Source organism: Octopus bimaculoides, chromosome 3 (genome assembly GCF_001194135.2).
Source record: "Octopus bimaculoides isolate UCB-OBI-ISO-001 chromosome 3, ASM119413v2, whole genome shotgun sequence".
NCBI classification, from domain to species: domain Eukaryota; kingdom Metazoa; phylum Mollusca; class Cephalopoda; order Octopoda; family Octopodidae; genus Octopus; species Octopus bimaculoides.
Window position 1 is genome coordinate 7,413,927 of NC_068983.1, and position 7,455 is coordinate 7,421,381.

General features: G+C 38.7%; 1 long non-coding RNA gene across 1 annotated transcript in view; it reads right to left on the reverse strand.

Annotated features, from left to right (window-relative positions):
* The window catches only part of LOC128247258 (uncharacterized), a 9,781-nt gene extending 4,658 nt beyond the window's left edge, over positions 1 to 5,123 (reverse strand). The window contains exons 1-2 of the long non-coding RNA XR_008263610.1: positions 4,957 to 5,123; positions 1,553 to 1,680 (exon numbers count right to left, since the gene is read on the reverse strand). This is a non-coding gene — a long non-coding RNA (uncharacterized LOC128247258). The remainder of the gene's footprint in view (positions 1 to 1,552; positions 1,681 to 4,956) is intronic.
* Positions 5,124 to 7,455: the final 2,332 nt, after the last annotated feature.

Genomic DNA, 7,455 nt, shown 5'->3' on the forward strand with positions numbered 1-7,455 from the left:
GAGAGAGATAGAGAGAGAGAGAGAGAGAAGGAGAGAGACAGAGATAAAAGCAATGGAATGGCCTGTATGTGATCCATCCATCTATCCATACATTCCTACATTATGCATACATACACAAAAAACATAGACAAATATGTACACACAAATAAACGCATGCATTTATGTTTGTATGAATGTACGTATGTACACTTAATTTCATCCCGGGTTACGAGCATTCTGTACAGTCGTATATCATAGGTTATTATCCCACTGTGTAACACTATTTTCGTTCTTGGATAGCAACCGTTATTTCCTATCTGCTTTCCCCTAACAAGTATGAAAAATGGCTAATGATTCTTTCAAACTTTGCTTTTGTTACGTTTATTAAAATCCCAAAGAATCCCTCTAAACACATGGCTATGATGCCCCGCCACTACTCCTGCTCATGATCAGAGATGTACATTGTCAGTCACTGAGGTGTATGCTCAAATCGTTATGGTCAAGCAACTGACATACAAATTTGTGGTATCGAGCAGAATATTTGCTAAAACGATATTTCTTCCGCAACTCAGTGCTGATTCTGTCTGAAACGTAATGGAAAATAGGTCAGTTTCAAAACATTGATGTCCCGGTCACAAAAGCAAAGTTTAAGGGAACAGAAGTAGTTTCCTTCCATTTCTAGATAGAAACAAATAGGGAATAACACTCACTGACCAAAGACAAACATAAATAGATAAATAAATAAATAAAAATTTTGCTCCACGACGTTATTATTATTCTGAGCAGGTAACATCACCTTTCCTTTGTGTTCTCCCGGTATGATATTACCAATAACAATAATCAAACAAAATACAGTTAAGTTCTACACTGGAATTCTAAACAACAACACCACGAAGAAGAAACGGACCCTCAATGTGGTTAATTGACTTGCTAGAAATGATAGTCAAATGTCTCCCAAATCAAACACTACCCTTTTAACCGAAGAAAGGATAGACTATCTAATGTAGTCCTGCATACCAATAAATAGATTAAAAATTTACGGGATTGTCATGGTTGCAGTGTCTTTGATCATAGGCCTGTTCGATCAGGGGTATTTAGGGATCAAAGGGATCGATAAAAGTAATAACATTAATCTCTAGCAATACAATAGCAACAACAACCATCATCGCCGCCATTGCTGTCACCACGACAACCAGCAGCAACAACAGCTCCATCACTATTGCCACCATTACCAGTACCACCAGCACCACCACCACTACCACCACCACCACCACTACCACCACCATCACCACCACCACCACCACCACCACCACAATACCATGACAACTATTAGCAGCATCACAGCCACCACTATCACCATCGCCACTGCTACTACGACAACCAGCAACTACAGGAGTAACAGTAACAGTACCACCACCACCACCACCACCACCACCTAATTTGACCCATTGGCTTTTGACCTGATCCCCTGACTCGTATCGAGATAAAATCATTATACGACAAACGTCTGTTGCTCCTCACGTGAGAATAACTGCAAAAAAATGTATAAATTCATTTAATTATAGGTTGTTACCTTAGGTTGTTACTGTAGTTGTTGTTGTTGTTGTTGTTGTTGTTGTTTAGTCCCAGACCAAACCTGATCCAGTAGATCTTATAATCAAAGACATTCTTGCAGTGACTATAGACTCCACGAGAAATTTCCTAAAGCGAAACAAGACTTCGTTTGAGACTTGTGGGGTCGACAAATAAATCATCATTTAAAATTCAAAGGATGAAAGCTCGTGGCTCAATGCTTGGGGTGTTGTACATACGATTATCGACCGGGCGGTGCATTATGTTTTTGACTAAAACACTGCATTTTACGTCGCTGTAGTCTCCTCGGCTGTAAATGATTAACCGTGCAACGGATTGGCGTCCCGTTCAAACGGAATGTTGCGATCTCGGGCACTTATAAGTTATAAAGAAAGGGACAGCCGGCCCGATGAAACCCAGAGCACGAGAAAGAACTACACATACATACAAAATTGAAGGAGGCCTTGAAAATTCGTGAGTGTGTTTCTGTGTAAGAGAGGTACAAGTTACATGTTCACGAGCTCCGTCATGATTTTCTGGCCTCCGGACTATTATACCGACTGAAACTCTCCATCTCTTGTAGGTCCTTAAAATGACCACTAGACCTGCGTTTGTTATAACCAGTACCACATTATCCTGTGTTTATTTTCATCTCCTCTCTCTCTCTCTTATTTTTTCCATCAGAAGTTGAGGTGAGAGAGATTTGATTACCATTCTTAGCGGGTCGGCCAACCACGTCGAGTTACCTTGGTGTTGTCATTGTTGTTATCGTTCCGAATGCTTCACAGAAAGCGTAACAATAACAATGCCGAACAGTGGCATGAAATAATGAAGGTCAATTGATAATGTATTTATAAATTAATGCTAAAACAGTTTAGTGATTTTCTTGTCCTTTTTTTTTTCCTTTTTCAATAATACTTCAGTGAAATACAACTTATTTGACAAAAAATGCATTTGTCTTTGTGTTTTGTTTTTATTTTGTTAATTATCTTGTCCATTCTTACTCCGCTGAGGTTTATTGTATTCTTTGCTATTACGTATGTGTATGTGTGTGTGTTTGTGTGTGCATGCACTCACATGCTTATATGTACGCTTATATATGCACATATATGAATGCGCACACATACACACACATATATATACATATATAAATGCATGCATGTATGCATACATATATCCAACTCCATAACAATGATAAAATAGATATTTCGTAAAAAAACAACAACATTTCTTTGTGCAAGAATTTAGCAAAGGGCTCAGTAAAATAGAAAAGAAAGTAAGATTTAAGAAGGATAATGTATGTGTATATGTGCATGCATGTTAGATATATATTCTTTGGAATTGGTCATTTGTGATGAGTTGATTAAGTCATCCGTTTTGATAATCTAACGCTTCAGATGCAATTATTTTATGAAGAAGTAGCTCTAGACAATTGCCCACAGCACAAATCAAAATAAAAAATAAAAATAAATTTCATGATTAGAAAAAAATTAGCCTCAATACTGTTAAATGGAAATATCTCCCACAGAATTGAAACAAATGGTGGTCTGCAACTAAGTGTAGTAGCAAGTCCATCAAAGAGTATAACGTAATATCCGAAAACTGCAGGCGCTCGAAGTAGTGTTCAGTAGGGCAGGATGCTCAATTACAGGGCCATGGATCATTTGGTACCGGGCCGCACAGAAAGAATAAATCTAAAAATGTTATTTCTATTTTATTGACTATCGCATTTTACGGTGAGTTTTTGTATTATATGTGTTTAATATAAGTAATATATATATACACATTATATATTACAGTATGATAGTATCGACTTGGCTACTAAGTGCTGTCATGATTCGCTGATCACAATGCGCTTCCTGTTCTTTGTTGATTGTGCCATTATTTTCTACCTTATCCCAAATTGCTTCACTAAATCGTCTTTCCGTCATCGTAGAGGCCTTCCAAGTGCCCTTTTCCAGTTTCTTGGATACCACTGAGCAACTGCACGGACCCACCGGTTGTCTGTGAGCTTAGCGACATGTCCATCCCAGTGGAACTTCTGCTTTTGATATTCTGCAATCACATCGTTCACGCCGCCTCGTTACAAATATATTCTCGTAATGATATTCCTAGTAAGGACCATTCTGCGTCGCTTTGCCTCGTAACCAACAACTCATTTGCGTATAAGGACGAAGCTACTGAAAAATCTGACTCGCAGTGTATGTGTGATAATTAAATTATATATTATAGATTTTGTGTTTTGTTATGCATGTGATATGGCGGTCCGTGGAAAGTTCGTCTTGTCTCAGTCCGTAGCGCAGAAAAGGTTGTAGACCTCTGCAAAAAAGGACTTAAAGGTAATCTCACTGTTACTATCTGCGGCCGTATTACTTTCAGAAGGCGGACTCCTCAATCATTAGGGATTACATATTTGTCGATAAACACTAGATAGTCATTATATACCTATAGTTCCAACATCCACACCTGAGCAAGGTGTACTTAACTATTGATTGAAAATCCATCTTAAAAGAATGTACAACAGTGGGATTGCTGTTATATTCTACTTTTGTTGCAGAAGAATTTAAGACAAAGTCGGAGTTAGGCAATCGCTTAAAAGTCTCAATACACTGTGAGTTTCCGCTGGCGTTATACCGCAGCGAACCGACGAACCAACAAAATACATACATTGAATATATGTAGTCGGTAATGTCTACGACACTAGCACTGCTTTTAATCTTTTATTGAATTTGATTTTACGTATATATTGCCACGGAATATCAGCAAACAGTTTTTATATTATTTATATATATATAGTCAAAAACTGATGATTCGATTTGTGCCCGATTCGATTCATCAACGTGATGTCGATAAGTCACACAGATGGCGAAATATCGCTACCAATCTCTCCTGGATAAGATCGAGGACGAGTTATCTCTCCTGTTTATGACTTGGTGTTTTAAGACCCAGCATAATGAGGGAGGCGTCCCCAGGCGCTATTCCGCTGCGAAGCGGCAAACAAATAAAACGCATTTATTGAGTATGTGCGGTCGATAATATGTATGCATGTATGCATGTATGTATGTGTGTGTGAGTATCAAAACAGAAGACTGGAAAAAAATTTGGTATACATTTTATACGTGTTTCATTACAGGATAGGAATCACAAGGCTATGCAAGCAGAGAAGTATATATAATCTCCTATCCGTAATTCTTCAGACTAACATTTAAAAATAATGCAAATTTAAACTGGATGATGTTGCAATTTATGGTCTTAAGCATCATCCAGTGTAAATTTATATTGTGCTTGAATCTTTGTATGAAAATATACTGATTGGAGATTGGATACATTTCTTTCTCACCATGTATGCCTTTTTAACTCCTATCTTGTAAAGTAACACGTGTAACAAGGAATTAAAAAGTATACCTAATTGTTTCCAGTCTTCTGTTTTGATATGTAATTACTCTGCAAATACGTAGAATTCACTAAAAATTTCAATTGTTATGTATATCTCATCTGAAATAAAACATTTGTATATATACATTTGATTAATGTGAATATGCAGACGTGCTTCACGAGGTCACAGCTTGGAATATAACCCCTTATATATATATATACATATATATATATCGTAAGAGTGTTTCTGTGTGTAGAACCATCTGCCAGAGATGGTAACAGCTGAATTCTATAATAGGACTTTGCTAAATAAAGCACTTATACAATGTTTCATTTGTACTTTGTATACAGTTTCCTTGATTAATTATCTAATTAACTTGGTAATAAATCGATCACATTCTCATTGGCACACACGTACATACGCATAAATGCACGTATATGAAAATCTCTCTTTCTCTCTCCTCTGTGTAACACTGTTGATACCATTGCATTGAATGGTATTGCTCAGGTATCGAAACCATTGCGATACCGTGAGGCAGCTAATGATGGATGTATACGAGTAAATAATGTTTCTTGACTGTAAATCTTTTTTATTTTCTGATCTCGTGGTTTTAAGTTGTCCGCCATTGCACTTCTAGTTCTCGTAGAGTAAATCTTAAAATTTAGGGGTTCTTGTTTTCTTTGTTTGTGGCATTTTGTTGTATATATATTATACCATATATTGATATTGCGTGACTATTTTCATAGGGATTCTAATTCTAGAAATGGTAATACTTGTTTAGGGCTTTGTGACTTCATAGAGGTCTTGTTGCATATACATTATACTTATTTATGAACACACACACGCACACACACACACACACACACACACACACACACACACACACACACACACACACACACACACACACACACACACACACACACACACACACACACATATATATATACAACGGGCTTCTTTCAGTTTTCGTTTACCAAATCCACTCACAAGGCTATAGTAGAAGACACTTGCCCAAGGTACAACGCAGTGGGACTAAACCCGGAACCATGTGGTTGGTAAGCAAGCTACTTACCACACAGCCTATCCTTTGCCTATGCGTGTATATAAGTGATAGGTGTGAATAGGTGTGATGGAGTGGAAGAACGTCCGTGTGAGAATGTCCGTGATCGCTGACACATGTGTGACTAAGTAAAGAAATTAGGCGTTCGTGGATATGTGTTTGCATATCGATGTTTGAGAATATGTCGCAATGAGACATGGCGGTAGAGAGATAGAGCTGTGCGTATCCGTGTGTGTATGCATACATATGAATAAAGTGTGATTGTGTTAAGGAAAGCGGCTGAAAAGAGATGTGTGTAAGTGTGTGCGTGCAGAAGCTAATGCTTGGAGTGTGTGTGTGTGGCGGGGAGGGGCTGGCTAGAAGTGTAGGTTGAGAAAGTTAAGAGGAATGGATGGAAGTGAAAATGGGGATGGGCAGAGGAGAAGGGTAAGGAGGGGACGGAGAGAGATAAGGGATATAATTATGGATTGGATGAGGAAGTGCAGATTACAAAATGTGAGAGGGTGAATCAGATCAAAATGCTTGTAAGTTTGACGAAGGAAATAAGCTTCTGTTACCGTTTGAACGGAATGGTGGAAAATGGAATGTTGAAGATCGAAGTCGAAGACCAAGACCTGTTCGGTGGTGCGGTCAGCGAAGCGGAAATTTCGAAATAAGGAGACCCGTTGCTAAGTCGGATGTCATTGAAGTATTCTGTTGATTTGTTGGACTGGAGGTGGCCGGTTTTCCCAATGTAGAACATTGGACCGTATATACGTAGGTGTTAAAAGTACATCTGAAAGAATCGAATCCTTAATATGGAAGACACTGTTGTTGGGTCAGGCGAGGATGGTGGTTTGAAAAGAAAAGGGTAGCAGTGGCAGCAGGGATGAAAATAGGACAGAGATCAAGGAAGAGAACAGTTGTGAGGGAAGAGGATTTGTAGATGAGAAGATTGCAAAGCTTCTGGGCGCGCCAAAAGAAGGGGATGTGTGGAAGAGGGAAGAAACGAGAAGTGGTTGGCAGGATTAAATTGGAGGTGGCCAAAAAAGCAGAGAATAGTGTGCCAGAGGGGTAGATTGGCGGGTAGGTGTGGTGAAAGGGGAAGACTTGGATGGGTTTCAACGCGGAATGTAAGGGTTAAGCTGGGCTCAGTAGCACGGGCGTGGGAAAAGGTATCTTGGATAAAGGTGGGTGGGTATTCGTGTCAAATGAATAGACCGGTCTGAGTTTCAAAGCCATGATTCTCATCATCCTCTCTTCTTCGCACAACGCCATGGCTGTGTGGTTAAGTAGCTCGTATTGCAACCACGTGTTCCGGGTTCAGTCCAACTGTGTGGCATCTTGGGCAAGAGACTTCATCTATAGTCCCGGATTGACAAATGCCTTGTGAGTAAACTTGGTAGACGGAAACTATACAGATACCTGTTGTACATAAATATAATATAATATATATACATTATATATATATCTACACTATATATAT